At 39.7% G+C, this 18,215-nt stretch overlaps 1 protein-coding gene across 2 annotated transcripts in view; it reads right to left on the bottom strand.

The window, feature by feature from the left end:
- The window catches only part of LOC126480893 (CXXC-type zinc finger protein 1-like), an 83,930-nt gene that overhangs the window by 64,925 nt on the left and 790 nt on the right, over positions 1-18,215 (bottom strand). The window lies entirely within an intron of this gene.

Raw genomic sequence — 18,215 nt, 5'->3', positions numbered from 1 at the left:
GCCTCCTGTGTTTGGGGGGCCTTGCTCCCAAAATAGGTGCTTTGGGAGGAATGGAGGAAGATTTGCCCCCTACCACCAAAGGGGCAGATGTATTCTGGAGGCCCACAAGGCCCACTGTTCGTGGCACAGAGTGAGTAAACACTGGCACTCGGGACGGCAATGGTGACGTAGCTATAGCATATGTCGACGTCAACCGAACGGTGTGTAATCTTTTGAATTTACATTTAGCCTCTGTGTAAGTCAACTGGTCCAGGGTCTCGTACTCCACAATTTTCCGCTCCTTTTGGAGTACTGGGCAGTCTGGCGAGCAGGGAGAGTGGTGCTCTCCACAGTTTATGCAAGTGGGAAGTGGCACACGTGGAGTATCTCGGTGCAGCAGACATCCGCAGTCTCGACATGTGGCGCTTCGAGTGCAGTGGGAAGACATGTGCCCAAACTTAGAGCACTTAAAGTACTGCATAGGAGGAGGGACGTACGATTTAACATCACAGCGATAAACCATCACCTTGACCTTTTCGGACAATGTATCACCATCAAAGGCCAAGACGAAGGCAGTGGTAGTAACCCACTTGTTTTTGGGTCTCCTGTAAACGCTCCGGATGAAACGAATACCCCGCCGTTCTAAATTGGTGTGGAGCTCGTCGTCAGACTGCAAGAGGTGGTCACGGTGGAAAATAATCCCCTGGACCACGTTGAGGCTTTTTGGGGGGTGACGGAAACAGGAATATCACCCAGCTTGTCACAGGCGAGTAACGCTCAGGACTGGGCTGGGGATACTATCCGAGTCGAGACTGCGCAGTTTCTCATCTTGGACAGTGCTGTCACTTCTCCAAACTTTTCCTCAAGGTGTTCAACGACAAATTGACGTTTCATCGGTAGAAAAGAGTCCCCATCGGTTCTGCTACAGAATAAAAACTGAGGCGAATATGGCTCTCTCCGTTCTGTAGTTCTACATTCCTCCCAAGGTGTAGCGAGGAAGCGCAACGATTTAGGGTCGTACCTCTCGGCATTGTATTCTATCTTGCCCTTCTTAGAGACTGCTGGTGCCGTATGATCACCAGCAAGAGATGACTTAGTCTGCTTCATTGCAGGTCATCCACCCTGATACCATCCACTCCGATCAGGGGGTGTCCCCACGGGCACCACCAAGCCACAGCAAAGGCCAACTGGCACGATGGCCATTGCCGGGAGTCCTGATGCCCCAGAAAGACAGGCATCTACTCCTTGGCATACGTGGGGAATTTACAGCTCAGGCATCAGCAGTGCAATCCCCGTGTTGTCATGGGGCTACCACCAAACGGGTACATGATGGCCCCACCACAATGGACTGGCTACCGTGCTGGACATTGGGTGCAGTGAAATCCAATATTGTCATGGGGGCGAAAGAGGATACGAGACAACAGAAGAAGATGACACTCCCTATAAAGTGTCCTCACCCAAATAGTCGAATCGCAGGTGGAGACGCAAAGCCATGACAAGAGATTCAGGAGATCGAATCTAAGGGCACTTGTGCACCACGTAAGGCGTCCTTTCTCCTATGGCCCGCACTTCTGTAGATTTTTAAAAGTGGCATGTCAAACCATAGAATGGGACCTGAACTCATAGGGCCGAAAAGTATGAGACTCCTTTTAGTCGCCTCTTATGACAGGGAGGAATACCTTGGGCCTATTCTAACACCTGGACATGCAGGGGGGGGGGGGGGGGGGGCGAGGAGGAGAATACTGGGGAAGAGTAATCAGGCTACAAACCAGACTGCTTACAAAATCACTCATGCAACCAATTCTAGAATATTACTCAAATGTTTTGGACCCGCACTAAATAAGATGGAAGGCGGAATTTAACGTATAGAGAGAAGGGCAGCACAAACAGTCACAAATTTGTTTAACCCTTTTGAGAGTGTTACAGTGATGCTGAAGAAATGGACTGAAAGACTCTTGAAGGTGGACATAAACTATACTGAGAAAGTTAACTAACATAGTTTCACGAACTGGCTTTAAACAAAGATTCTAGGAGTAATTACAACCCGCTACGTATTGGTCACATAGGGACTATGAGGACAAGATTGGAATAATCACAGCACACACAGAAACATACAAATAATCGTTCTTTGTGCTATCTGCTGCCATAGACTTCATGGTGTTTTGCAGAGTATAGATGTAGATGTTATTCTACTACCTGAACAGCACAGCAGAAATATTCATTCCCAAAAAGAAGTAAAATTCTCTCTGTACAGTCACATAACACTCTCTAAATTGTTTTCTGTGTCAGGGATAATCTTCCTCAAAACATAAGAGAAATTAAATACCTTCCAAACTTGAAAAGACAGTTAATGGTCCACCTTCTATCACAATAGCCACCTCTCCCATGTTTTTTGCAGCTCATTCTTCGAAGTCCCCCTTCGCTCATAGCTTTTCCCTACCCCTTGTTAGCAGGGCCCTCTGCTTATATTATGTTCTTTCCTAACAGACATTGTCACTGTGATTTCCATCTTCGCACCATCCTCCTTTATGCACTCTGCTCCTTTAAATACTAAACACAGCTTCACACGTGCTCAGCTAATCTATATCGCTCTAAATGTCCTTTACTATTATTACTGTTAATATTGGAAATGTTTTTGTAAAATGTTTGGTGTGAGTTTTTCTCGGTCAGGTGTAAGAGTGGGCCTAAAGGCCATAATCTGGTCAGATTAAATAAGCAATCAGTAAACATATCATTGCAAGTACTGTACTGGTGATTGTGAAACTTTATTAAGATATACTGGGAACATGTAACAACATTCACACAACATTTCATCAAAATAGTTTGTCATCATGGAACCTCTAGGTAACTTGGCATTGAATGACCCAAATGTAAGCAAGGAATAATCCCTTTACTCCTATCATAAATGTTGTGGCAGTGATGTGCTTATTTCTACTCAGCACCGAGAAACGGGCAAATAGGACCCCGTCAGAATACTGGCGTCATTTACGCAGCCTGGTAGATAGTTCGACAGTCTCTGATAGACTGTTACTCCACGTATGGCAACAACAGCTACCAACGCAAGTAAGAACTACACTAAGTATATGCGACGAAAGATCAGTTGACAAACTGATGCTCGCTGCAGACAGAATCCACGAGACGCACGAGCCTACTGCAACAGCTGCAATGACGTCGACAGATGCCACGTACGGTAACTACCATTACCAGCAAGACCTAACTGATGATATAACAGTAAACTGTGCCGCGGTCGCTACGCAACAAACAACAAAAAGTTCAAGCAAAATTAGAGATTTAAAAACTGCAATAGAGGATTTGCGAACACAGCTACGCACGCTACAGCGACCACAAGTTATCTTTAAGCGCAAGAGAGACTGGGCTGGGCATGAAACACGAAGTCATCAAGAGGACGACCGTAAGGTGTCTGTACACAAAGACTTATACAATTGCTCTCACGTAAAGTTGCCAACAGACTCAGTCAGATCTGCCTTTACAACCATCATATACGGGCCCATTTCAGGTGCTCAGTAGAAATAAGCATACCGTGGACATAATGTAGAATGGTGTTCCGACAAAGGAATCGATTGAGCGTGTCAAGCCAGCATGGGTTTTACCCTCTCCGACCTCTGACACCACGCCTGTGCATCAACACATGATGGATGCAGAGCATACCGAAACACCGCTCAGTACATCGTCTGAGACAGGTGAACCACCACCACAAACAACAACGTCACCGCCCCTGAGACACCCGATGCACACCAGAGCTGGATGTCGAATAAAATTCAAGTATCAAGATATCCCTGCCCTGGAACTCCGCACTTTAAGGGGGGAGGGGGGGGGGGGGGGCTGTGTGGCAGTGATAATTTTCATGTCTGGTGCAAAGTGATATCAAAAGTGCATGAGAGTTTTTATCTTTGCCATAAGACTATAGAGTCTCCTAGTTTTTGTTACTTCTCTGTTGTTTTTTTAGTTTCTTCTCATTGTGAGTTTTTGGGAATAAATATTTTTTCGTTAACTCATTATACCAGACGGCTATGCAATTATTTGTTGTAGGCAAGTCGCCTACAATGTATTTATTCTGTAATTGTACAATGTATAATTCACTACAATATGTCTGCTGCAGGAAAGGAATGCTACTTTGCTGGAGGTAAAGTTAAGCACGTCCTTATTAAATAAACTGAAATATAAGTCCATGAACAAAATCATCCAATTATTAAAGACAATCATCAAATTAATACACATCTCATATACGTATCAAACATTTCAAATAAACAATTTCTAAACACACTGTATGTAACTGGTGCAGTCAGTTTCTTTTAAGAGCATTAAAATAAGCCTGAAACATGATACTAAAATTAGTCAACTTATAAACTGCAACTACTTAGTGGATATCGTGATAATTAATATCAGTAAAAAGCCCACAATTTTGTTAGTATAACATGCAGAAATCTGACAACTATTCCATCTTCAATATTACTACTGAACTCAAATTCAATGTACCACTTTCACAAGATTTTACTACTATCATCACTAGTCTACTCTTTTCTATTAGCACACATGGGGGCCACCCAATTGATAGGGGTGGGGTGTGGTTACTGTTTAAAAAACTTTAGGCATCGGAATGATCACAAAATGTACACTATCACTTCTTCTTCTCTTACCAACCATGAAAACTTATGTTTTCTCCACACAAAATGTAATCAAACAATCTTAATCAAACCAACCAATGGCAAACAATAACAGATGGTAAATGATGTTCAGAGAAAGTATTGAATGATTTCCTGCAAATAGGTTATCAATTAACATGAGATGAATCCTGTCACATGAAAAGTAGCATTGTAAATGGCAAAAACAGAAAATTAATTACTAAAGCATGGTATTGAAGCGCCTTGGTGGAATACAGTTAACAGAGGTACTAAATGTTACCCCTCACCAAACAGTTGACGTGTGCCGAGTATTGGATATGCACACAAACAAAACCGAAAATGTTTCTAGTTTTTGGGCAAATCCTTCTCAACAGCTATACAGTACACATTCATACATATACACAGTGATTCAAAAAAATGATTACAAGCTATCATGGCACATCGTGCATAATACAAAGATCACTGATCACACAGAAAATGGGCACGGCAAAGGCCATCCAGGGCTACTAAATGGCATTTAAGTTACTTAGTCACATGCTATAAATGTATGCCCACTACACGAGATGCTCAAAGTTCCATTCAGATGCATCAAGATATGCCTGACTTCGATACTGCATTGAACGGCACACATTGTCAGAGATACCTTGTGTATCTTGAAGAGATCCTGCTTCTGCAACAATCCTGCTCACTAGGCCCTACAGTGGTGTAACAGGTGTTTCATACACAAGGCCCTTCAGATAAACCCTCCTCCCCAAGAAAAAAGTGTCTGGGGACAGATCGGGTGATCGTGGTGGCCATGCGACTGGCCCACTGTGACCAATCCAGCAGCTGAAAAGGCTGCACTTTTCTGCTTGGCGGGGGGGTTGTTGCGCCGAAATCTAATATGGTGACCAACAGGCATGGGAACATCATTCGGCATGTCTGGTAGAAGTAATACGAGATACTTGCACTGTCAAGTCAGTCTGGGAAATGTATGGCCCAAATAACCAGTCTCCGACTATGCCAGTCCACACGTAACCATAGTGGCTTCTCATAGCATTTGTGACCTCCCATTCCTATGAGATTACTAATCGTTGTATGCCCGATGTGGCATGTCAGTTTGTAAACAATTTTTTTGAATCACCCTAAACACCCTCATAGCTAAATCAAACTATGGAAACCCGTGATTGGAATACCAACAATATAAGGAAAAAATAGATGGCTAGTTGCCATAAAGATGACATGTTAAGTTGCAGAAAGGCAAAATGAAAAGACTCTTACACATTAGTTTTCAGCCAAAGCCTTTGTCAGAAAATGAAACGCACACACATAAAAATTCACAAAAGGATGCACACCTCACCAAACATGTGATGACCATCCCTGGCAGCTCGTACTGGAATGCAACTGTCGCGTGGAATGGAAGCAGCAATCTGGAGGGGGTGGGGATGGGGAAGGGATAGCAGGGTGTGGGTGTGGGAGAGGGAAGGGTGCTGTCTGGTGGAGCATGCAGAGACTAGACTGCCAACAAGAGCAATGTCGCTTGGTTGTGGGGCAGGGTGGTGGGTAAAGGGGAGGGGGATGGAGGGTGAAGAAGGAGAGGAGCAGGGAAGGGGAAAGATAGGTGGGTGCATTAGCAGCGGGTGGGAGATGGGACTAGGGAGGAGGTGATAAGGCGAGAGGGGTGGAGACTTACACTATCCTCTACTTAACCTATCTTTGGCACAGAAAGGGATAGAATATGCTGCTGTAAAACTTTTCGATAAATTACCAGATGAAATAAAATGTCCGACAGACAGCAGTAATAGTGTCAAAAATAAATTGAAATTGCATCTCCTTGACAACTCCTTCTATACCATAGATTATTTCTTGAATAGGGATAAATAAATCTATAGGTATTTTGGAGAAAAGAGAACCACTTGTAAGAATATCAGAAGCTCAGATGGAAACCCAGTTCTAAGCAAAGGAGGGAAAGCAGAAAGGTGGAAGGAGTATATAGAGGGCCTATACAAGGGCGATGTTCTTGAGGACAATATTATGGAAATGGAAGAGGATGTAGATGAAGATGAAATGGGAGATATGATACTGCGGGAAGAGTTTGACAGAGCGCCGAAATACCCGAGTCGAAACAAGGCCCCGGGAGTAGACAACAACCCATTAGAACTACTGATGGCCTTGGGAGAGCCAGTCCTGACAAAGTTCTACCATCTGGTGAGCAAGATGTACGAGACAGACGAAATACCCTCAGACTTCAAGAAGAATATAATAATTCCAATCCCAAAGCAAGCAGGTGTTCACAGATGTGAAATTTAATAAGTCACAGCTGCAAAATACTAACACGAATTATTTACAGACGAATGGAAAAACTGGTAGAAGCTGACCTCAGGGAAGATCACTTTGGATTCCGTAGAAATGTTGGAACACGTAAGGCAATACTGACCTTACGACTTATCTTAGAAGAAAGATTAAGGAAAGGCAAACCTACGTATCTAGCATTTGTAGACTTACAGAAAGCTTTTGACAATGTTGACTGGAATACTCTCTTTCAAATTTTGAAGGTGGCAGGGGTAAAATATAGCGAGCGAAAGGCTATTTACAATTTGTATAGAAACCAAATGGCAGTTATAAGAGTTGAGGGGCATGAAAGGGAAGCAGTGGTTGGGAAGAGAGTGAGACAGGGTTGTAGCCTCTCCCCGAAGTTATTCAACCTGTATATTGAGCAAGCAGTGAAGGAAACAAAACAAAAGTTCGAAGTAGGTGTTAAAATGCATGGAGAAGAAATAAAAACTTTGAGGTTCGCCGATGGCATTGTAATTCTGTCAGAGACAGCAAAGGACTTGGAAGAGCAGTTGAACGGAATGGATAGTGTCTTGAAGGGAGGATAAGAGATGAAAATCAACAAAAGCAAAACGAGGATAATGGAATGTAGCCGAATTAAGTCGGGTTATGTTGAGGGTATTATATTAGGAAATGAGACACTTAAAGTAGTAAAGGAGTTTTGCTATTTGGGGAGCAAAATAACTGATGATGATCGAAGTAGAGAGGATATAAAATGTAGACTGGCAATGGGAAGGAAAGCGTTTCTGAAGAAGAGAAATTTGTTAACATCGAGTATAGATTTAAGCGTCAGGAAGTCGTTTCTGGAAGTATTTGTATGGAGTGTAGCCATGTATGGAAGCGAAACATGGGCGATAAATAGTTTAGACAAGAAGAGAATAGAAGCTTTCAAAATGTGGTGCTAATGAAGAAGAATGCTGAAGATTAGATGGGTAGATCACATAACTAATGAGGAGGTATTGAATAGAATTGGGGAGAAGAGGAGTTTGTGGCACAACTTGACTAGAAGAACGGATCGCTTGGTAGGACATGTTCTGAGGCATCAAGGGATCACCAATTTAGTATTGGAGGGCAGCGTGGAGGGTAAAAATCGTAGAGATGAATACACTAAGCAGATTCAGAAGGATGTAGGTTTCAGTAGGTACTGGGAGATGAAGAAGCTTGCACAGGACAGAGTAGCATGGAGAGCTGCATCAAACCAGTCTCAGGACTGAAGACCACAACAACAGGTATAATATATGCATTTTGTGCCATTTAAGAGAATAGGAAAGGTAATAAAATATTTACGCTTTCAAAAATCTCAATCCGTATGTGCATTTCTGATGCACTTGACACAATCCAATCATAATGGTGACTATGAGATTGATCAATGTAACAAGTAACTAACTAACAACTAACTGCAGTAGTTGCACACTACAAAAACTACTAAGAATTATTAATAAAAGTTTCCAAAAAATCAAAGAAGATGCACGTAATGTCATAAATCAATAATTCCAACAGCAGGCTTAAGGCTATATGGAATGTAGTGAAACTAAAGACAGGACAACCAGCGAAAGAAAAGGATACCATCACTAATGAACTGAATGGAAGGGCTATAAATGATGAGTCACAGGCAGTAAATGAATGTAATAACCATTTCTTAAATATAGTTCAAGGTAAAAATCACAGCAGTATGTTAAAAAAGTAACTGTCATAAAATTCAGTTATACAAATTTATCACCAACTTCTTTCTCTGAAATTAAGAAAATTATAAATTCTCTCAAAAATAAAAGCTCATCTGGTTTTGATACATTTTTCAATACAGTACTAAAGATTAGACTTAGAGAAAGCTTTTGACAATGTTGACTGGAATACTCTCTTTCAAATTCTGAAGGTGGCAGGGGTAAAATACAGGGAGCGAAAGGTGATTTACAATTTGTACAGAAACCAGATGGCAGTTATAAGAGTCTAGGGACATGAAAGGGAAGCAGTGGTTGGGAAGGGAGTGAGACAGGGTTGTAGCCTCTCCCCGATGTTATTCAGTCTGTATATTGAGCGAGCAGTAAAGGAAAGAAAAGAAAAATTTGGAGTAGGTATTAAAGTCCATGGAGAAGAAATAAAAACTTTGAGGTTCGCCGATGACATTGTAATTCTGTCAGAGACAGCAAAGGACTTGGAAGACCAGTTGAACGGAATGGATGGTGTCTTGAAGGGAGGATATAAGATGAACATCAACAAAAGCAAAACGAGGATAATGGAATGTAGTCGAGTTAAGTCGGGTGATGCTGAGGGTATTAGATTAGGAAATGAGATACTTAAAGTAGTAAAGGAGTTTTGCTATTTGGGGAGCAAAATAACTGATGATAGACGAAGTAGAGAGGATATAAAATGTAGACTGGCAATGGCAAGGAAAGCGTTTCTGAAGAAGAGAAATATGTTAACATCGAGTATAGATTTAAGTGTCAGGAAGTTATTTCTGAAAGTATTCGTATGGAGTGTAGCCATGTTTGGAAGTGAGACATGGCCGGTAAATAGTTTGGACAAGAAGAGAATAGAAGCTTTTGAAATGTGGTGCTACAGAAGAATGCTGAAGATTAGATGGGTAGATCACATAACTAATGAGGAAGTATTGAATAGGATTGGGGAGAAGAGAAGTTTGTGGCACAACTTGACCAGAAGAAGGGATCGGTTGGTAGGACATGTTCCGAGGCATCAAGGGATCACCAATTTAGTATTGGAGGGCAGCGTGGAGGGTAAAAATCATAGGGGGAGACCAAGAGATGAATACACTAAGCAGATTCAGAAGGATGTAGGTTGCAGTAGGTACTGGGAGATGAAGAAGCTTGCACAGGATAGAGTAGCATGGAGAGCTGCATCAAACCAGTCTCAGGACTGAAGACCACAACAACAACAACAACAACTAAAGATTTGTTCTCATATAATAAACCTGGTCTTCTCTGAAATATTGCATGCATCACTAACTCGGGGCATTTTTCCAGAGAGACTGAAATACGTCGTTATCAAACCCCTCTTTAAGAAAGATTACAGGAGAGATGCAACTAACTACTGATCTGTTTCACTGCTGACATTTTCCAAAATTTGTGAGAAGGTGATACATTCTAGAACAGTATCTCACGTGAGCAACACTAATACCCTCAGGAAATCACAGTATGCTCCTGGATAAATTGAAATTTTATGTGATTGATGGTATAGCAAACCAACAGATAATGAAGCTGTACTTTAGTAATTCACCCAGTGAAGTCCAGGGACATTATTCTGAATGAGATTCCACCTTGGCTCCGTTTCAGGTCCACTATTACTCCTCATACACGTAAAGAATCTTCTGTCTAATATACAACATGCAGAATTAGTTCTTTTTGCAGATGACACTAATATTGTTATCAATCCAATCATATGTACAACAACAGAAAAACTGGTGAACAAAGTTCTTAAAAGTATTATTGACTGGTTTTCTGCAAATGGTCTCACCCCCAGTTTTAAAAAGACAACATCTTAAGTTCTGCAAAACGAGGATTACTACACCAATGATATACTTACCATTGCTTTCCCTTGTGTAACAAATGAGAGAAAGTAACAAATATGATGGAAACTTCAAATTTCCTAGGTGTCCATATTATGACAATTTAAACCCGAATCAACATGGTTTGGAACTCCTAAAACAATTTAGTTCGGCCACATGTGCACTTAAGACTCCTTGCAAATCTTTGGGAGAGACAAATTAGTTGGTTGACATATTTTGCAAATTTTCATTCAACATGTCATATGGAAAAACGTTCTGGGGAAACTCATCTTTAAGAAAGAAAGTCTTCATTGCTCAAAAAAAAAAAAGTGCTGTAAGAATATTACAGGGTGCTCACTCACTATCATCTTGTAGACATCTGTTTAAGGAGTTTGCCATTCTGACTACTGCTCCACAGTATATTTACTCACTCAAGTTTGTTACAAACAATCCACTGCAGTTCAAAGGGAACAATTATGTACTTAAGTACAATACCAGAATGAACAATGACATTAATTACTCCACATTAAAGTTTTCTTTGGCACAAAAAGGATTGCACAGTGCTGCAACTAAAATTTTTGATCACTTACCCAGTGATATAAAATGTCTGATAGAAAGATAAGTAAAATTTGAAAACAAACTGAAAAAGTTTCGCCTTGACAACACACATTCCATAGAATAATTTCTGTTACTGTAATGTGTAAAAGGCGGTGGGTAAGAATTTACTAACATCTCTCTCTCTCTGTCTGTCTGTCTGTCTGTGTGTGTGTGTGTGTGTGTGTGTGTGTGTGTGTGTGTGTGTAAAAAAAATCATCTTATAAAAATGCTCAGATTGTAGCTGTATTTACAAATTACTTTGTGATCTGAATGTAAAATGACTTGTTCAATATCATTATGATTTATTGTACAAAATGGTCCATAGAACATGAAACTAACTAACTATGTGTTATAAATTATATTAAGCTAATTGTGTGTAAATCAAAGAAAAGTGTATAATAGGGACCTATCGAATGAGGCAATCAACTATTAAAGACACAAACCTCATATTTGGGAGGATGGGGTTCACTCTGTCCGCCCATCTTGATTTGGGCTTTCCTGCATCACCTCAGGCAAATGCCAGGATGGTTCCTCCATCAAGGCCATGGCCCACAACCAGTTCTATCCTTATAGGGTGTAGATACGTATTCTGCAACTTCAGCTATTGATTTTCACCGTATTACAATGACAATTATTGTACCATTGTGAGATGGTCCTTGGATGAATAAAAATAATAAAAAAATAAAATCTCAAAAAGTGTCTTCCATGTAGGATCACAATAAAAAGGTAGTCTTTTTTTATGTACAATGAAATTACACAATGTGAATTTTTCACACATTTCCTTTCCCATGAAGTGATAAAAACATCTGCTATACTCGAGGCGTGTGTTACCCGCAAACAAAAAAGCGTCTACAGTTAGTGCAGTATTTGTGTAGTTCAACACAAATGTATATCATCATTAATATCACTGTAAATCGCCAGCAGTGTCTGTTCCTTCAGATATTCATGCATGTCTGAAAGACATTCGCATCAAACTATACATACACTTGAAATACAGGCACTACACAAACTGTACTTCACGCTAAAGCATGGGAAACAGACAAGAAGAACATTGTCTCCTCCTATGAACAGTGTGTGAGTACTATGGGGTGTGCAGGTTTGGGTCAGCCCAGGTGGCGTGCATGGATAACTAAAGTGGTTGAGGCAACAGCCATCGACAAACAGGAAGTCCAGTTTGAGTCCTGAGCCAACCCAAATTTTCGTATGTCTATAGTAAACCATACGGCTGATGTAATATTGTATTCACTATTTGTGAATACATTTTATGAAATCATCATCATCATCATCATCATCATCATCATCATCATCATCATCATCATCAGTGTTCTGCCTAAAGGCAGGTTTTCACATGGTAGTGCTCCAGGCTGTCTGGTCTTCTGCCATCCTCTTCAGGTCAGCATAATTTCCTCTTCCCTGTATGTCGTCTATCATCTTGTATCTCCTTCTTCCTCTCAGTCTTCTCCCACAAACTAATCCTTCCAAAGCATCTACTAGCAAGCACTCCCTTCTCAATGAATGTCCCAACCTGTTCTTTTTCCTTTCTCTTACAACCTTCAGCAGACATCTCTCACCAACCCTTTCCAATACTCTTTCATTACTCACTCTTTCCATCCAGCTTATTCTCTCCATTCTCCTCCACATCCACATCTCAAATGCTTCTAACCTTTTTTCATCCTCTCATCTCAGTGTCCATGTTTCTGCCCCATATAGTGCCACACTCCAGACAAAACATTTGCCAAGCCTTTTCTTTAGTCCTTTATCTAATTTGCCACATAAGAGTCTCCTCTTTCTGTTGAATGCCTCCTTCGCTATGGCAATTTGAGTTTTCACCTCCTGGTGACATCTCAAGTCTTCTGTTATTGTGCTTCCGAGATATTTAAATTCACTTACTTGGCTAATGGTAGATTGTCCTATTTTAATATTGGACAGTCTGTGTCTTGTGCAGATGACCGAACTCTTTGTTTTTGCTGTGTTTATTTGCATCCCATATTACACACAAGCTTCATTCAGATCCTTCAGCATGTTATTCACTGTCCGCTCACTTTCTGCCACTAATACCATGTCATCAGCAAATCTTATACATTCTATTCTCTTTTCCACCAATACATATTCCTCTTTTCCCATCTAAGCTTTTCGCAACAATCTCTTCAAGGTATACGTTAAACAACAGTGGGGAAAGGCAACAACCTTGTCTGACACCTTGTCCAATGCTGCTTCCTTCTGACATTTCATTTCCAATCCTTATCTTTACTTTCTGGTGTAAATATAGATTCTGTATCAGTCGTCTCTCTTTCCAATCTACTCCTTTCCTCTTCAAGATATCCATCAGCTTGTTCCACTGAACTCTGTCAAAAGCCTTTTCTGAATCCATAAAAACAGCAAAGATTTCTCTACCCTTTTCCATATATCTTTCCCCTATAGTTCTTAGCAGGCCAATAGCATCTCTTGTTCCTTTTCCTCTTCTAAATGCAAACTGCTCCTCTGCAATCCCTCTATCCAGCTTGCCATATAACCTTCTATTCAACACTCTCAGCAAGACTTTAGCTGCATGAGAAATTAGACTACTGGACCGGTGTTCTTCACATTTTTTAGTGTTTCTCTTTTTCTCTATTGGTATTATAACTGTTGCAGCGAAGTCCTCAGGCCATTCCCCTTTGTCATATATCTCGTTACAGAGGTAGACTATTTCTTCTCTTGCCTTGTTTCCCAGGCTCTTCATCTCCTTCAGCGCCTTTTCTACTTCTGCTTCCAAGATGGTAAATCCCTTTCCATCTTCTGGCACATATTGCTCCTCTTCAACCTTAATTTCGCTTTGCATTTCATCCCCCTTATACAGACATTCAATATATTCTTGCCATCTGTTCAAAACCTCCTGTGGTTCTTCTGCTAGAGTACCATCCGCTCTTTCTATTTCCATGTTATTCCTCTTTCTTTTACATCCAAAAACTATCTCACTAGCTAGTCTATACATAGTTTCATACTTTCCCTCTCTCTCCATTTTCTCTATTTCGTCACATTTCTGTTTCATCCATTTTTTTCTTGCTTCTTCAGTTTCTCTTCTTAATTCATTATTCAGTTTCCTGTACCTCTTTTTGCCTTCTTCAGTTTCTACACTTTTCCACTTTCTGTGCTCTTCCATCTTTTTCAACATGTTTTCTATTATCCATTTTTTCCTTGTGCTTTGGGATACTCTAATTCCTAGTACTTCTTTGACAGAGTCCACAAGTCCTTCCCTCATTTTTATCCACTTGTCATTACCACTTTCATCAACACTACCTCTTTGCCACTTTTCCATAAATCTGTTCTCCAAATCTGATGCCTTTCCTACCTCTTTGAGTCTTTCTATGTTTAGTCTTTCCTTTGCTTTACCTTTCCAGACTTTTTTCAACTTCACTTGTATTTCTCCCATCACTAGGTTGTGGTCTGAATTTATATCCGCTCCTGGATAAGCTTTAGCATTCTTCAAACAGTTCCTAAACCTTTTTTGTATCAGGATGTAGTCCAGCTGATATCTTTCCCTATTCAAGTTTGATATCCATGTGTAACGTCTCCTTTTGTGGTGTTCAAATAATGTGTTACCCACTGCTAATGAATTTTCTTTACAGAAACTAATTAGTCGTTCACCTCTCTCATTTCTTATTCCTAATCCAAATTTTCCTACTGTATCTTCATCTCTTCCTTCACCCACCACTGCATTCCAGTCCCCCATGACGATAATGCAAGCATTTCTATTTTCTTTCTCGATGAGCTCTTGTATTTTCTCATAATATTCTTCCACTTCCTCATCTCTGTGCTAGCTGGTAGGCATATATGCCTGTATTAATACCAAATCTTTTGAACTACCCTTCAGTCATATCATTATCAGTCTTCCATCAATATATTGTACAATTTTATGAAAAAGCATCTCTAATGTACTGTACCATGGACTTTTAACATAACTGAAATGCAGGTGGAGATGATACCAAGTACTCCTCTGCGTGATACTAGAACCCTCATTGATTTCCACAGTACAGCTACATTAGTAAATTAGGACAATCTGAGCAGAACGTCATTCTTTCTACCATTCTAAAAAACAATGAACATACTTTAACAACGTAGTCTTCTCTAAGCACTCACAACAATCTCCAAGTACTGCTCTACTATCATTGTTCAGGGGCAAATGCATTGTAATATTGCTTAGAAATCTACTTTCTCTCACTGCAACATCTCTTAAAGCTAACTGATAAGCAACTACAGGAAAACTGACGCTAGGAGCTGCATAATTTGGAGACAGGATGTGAGCATGCAGGCCTAGGCATGTGTACGAGCTAGTTGAGGTACCACACCAGCGCCTTCATATTGTAAAATTTTAATAGTATTGACCTTGTATTGCAGAAGAATCAAGAATAGGTGATGATGAAATTTTGGTATTCCTAAGACTGTAACTTTTTTTTCTACTCAGCTTAATGAATGTCTGTTGTTGAGAAGTGATCTATCATAAGTAAAAAAAAAAAAAAATTAAGTGTAATTCAATACAATTTTCAATATATGACAGTCAAAAGCTACATCAAATATTCAAGTCTGCAGGAAAAGTTAATTTACTCTCTTCAAAGATTCTACAATTTATAGGTCCCAAGACTATTTTAAACGTGAAGAAAGTCAATCAACACTGTTGTAATCCCTTCTAAGTGGCTCAATAGTTATTAAGCAAATGCATAAGACAACGAATGACTACTGTTTCATGCTAATTCCTTATTTACGCATTTCCCATGTGTCACCAAAGCATCTTCGGGAGGATAGTTGACTGCCTGTGTGCTATCACAATTAAAAGTTATGTTTCTTGTCAGAATCAAGTAATGAAAACTCCAGGTAGGAATATCAACAATGTAGGAGAAGACAGATTGCTACTTAACATAAAGATGACCCAGATCTAGATTTCTGGCAAATTCCATGAATCACTTAAGATGAATACCAGGGTGGTTATTTTAAGGGACATGGCTGATTTCCTCTCCTAATCTGAGCTTGCACCTACTGCTCCTATGTAATTGTTTAGGTTTATATTTAACAGTATGCTGTCTTTGTGCTATATCAGGTTTGGTTCCACGTGGAAACGGATTTGCCAGCAGCCATATAGCAGGTTTGGCCACTACCCCACTTACTGCAACTTAATCTGGGCATAGGTAAAGTCAAGTATTAATAGTTTCATTTTATACAAATGTAAGGTCTCGTACAACCCGAACACGTACTATTAAACATCTATGACCATTAACAGAACCATATTTATTCTTGGTTCCCTGTTATTGCCATGCTTATGGCCATAAGTAAAAGACAAGCTGAGTGTGTCCTGTTTTGGCAAGTTTTAAAATTTATACAAAAATATCTATAATATATATCTGGCTGGAAACTAAGCACATTTTATTAAAGTGGGTTTATTTAAAATATTTCTGTTATTTTTATACCAAGATAGACCTAACTAATAGTCATGCTCGACCATCTCATAGTAATTTATCCTTTCCATGTTTCAAAATATGCAATACAAATTATAAAATGATAACATTTTTAACTCAAAGTTTTTTTAGACACCCTGAGGATAACAGATTTCAATATTCTGTCAGCGATGTAAAAAATACACTGTTGGCTACTGTTAAGGGAATGACGGTTGCTGCTGCAAACAAGTTATACAAAGCCACAAAAACACTAAATTACAACTCTACTTCCACAGAAATCTACTGGGCAGTGTGGCCCTTACTACAATTTTTTTCTTTTTTTTTGGGGGGGGGGGGGGGGGGTTATATGTTGATGGACTTGGTTCTGGACTGTTCCAACATGGGGGTTCCATTTACTAAGGAGAGACTATGTATCTATGCATAAGCTTATTGAAAAGCCACATTTGTGAAGTTCTAAGGCTGCATTGCAAACAATCAGCCAGGGAAAAAGTGGTTATATGGTTTTTTGGAGAGAGAAAAAGTTTTGGTGTAAAAGATGCTGAATGTTAACGAGGCCAGAGTTCATATTGCAGGGGAAAAATTAGAAACTGGTAGCAGAAAGTATCTGAATCTCTGAATGATAAGGATATGTTATCTTACCCTTACAGGGTTTTTAATACGGGTGAAACCTCTTTCTGGTTCCTAAAGTGGAATTAATAATTTGTTACTAGTTCAATCATTACAATACTGTTCCACTCAACTGCTGTAACTTCTATTTACTTTATGGACACTTGTTTTCTTATACGCTTGTATAAAGAACAATTTACATTCTCTCCAGTTTTATTATAACAATCAGTGGCCAAAAGTGGAGACCTGACTGACCATTGCTATAGTTAACACAGCCAAAACTGGTGAAATACACCATTTTGTATTTTTTTCCCCCTTCTTCGATAAAAATTAGAACATTTGTTCCCACGTACTTGTAACGTACAGTCTTTGAAACAATATTATATATTATAACAATATTTTGAAGTAACCTTTCTTTCCCCCCATAGTTAACATGTTGCATATCTTGAACTGGCCTTACGATGGCCATATGTGGTGCCGTGACCCTGTAGCAATCAGGCGCAAATAATGTTTATTGCACAACAACCTTTCGGTCACAGTGTGGTCACCTTCAGTGCAGTAAATGTAAGTTAAAACATTAAAACCAGTAAGTCCCAACGGGACTGATTGCACTCAACCCTCGACATGACCAGTTCAGTTGGAATTGTGTGTATATATAAAGTCCCTTTAACATTTTAACTTACTGTTACAGCTCTGAAGACTTCCAAACATTGAGCAAAATACGGATTTGCAATAAAGTTATTTGCGGCTGATTGCCTTACCCTTTACTATTTGTATCATATCTCATGTAGCGATTTCTAGTAAAAAAAGGCCAGGTTTCTAAATCTCTAACAGCGTTACATACATATTATGTTGAAGTACAGTCTTCATGCATGTGTATGGGTAAAGAGATACGAAATTACATGTCAGCCTGAGTAAAAATATTTTGTGTAGAATTATCTTAAATGTAACGCACATCCAATACCCCTGTAGTCCCAAAAGATACAAAATATCTTCATATAAGAACTATTACAATAAAAACAGCCAACATTCATAAGCTTTTAATTCATGTAAGTAGCACAAAATTTATGAAGACAGTAAAATCCATAGCAAATAAAAAGCCTCGTCCATAGCTTTTTACATATCTCATTTTATCACATTCAGCTAACTCAC

This window comes from Schistocerca serialis, chromosome 5, assembly GCF_023864345.2.
Source record: "Schistocerca serialis cubense isolate TAMUIC-IGC-003099 chromosome 5, iqSchSeri2.2, whole genome shotgun sequence".
Lineage (NCBI taxonomy): Eukaryota > Metazoa > Arthropoda > Insecta > Orthoptera > Acrididae > Schistocerca > Schistocerca serialis.
Note: the sequence above shows the minus strand (reverse complement) of the source record. Positions and strands in the feature narration are given on the sequence as shown.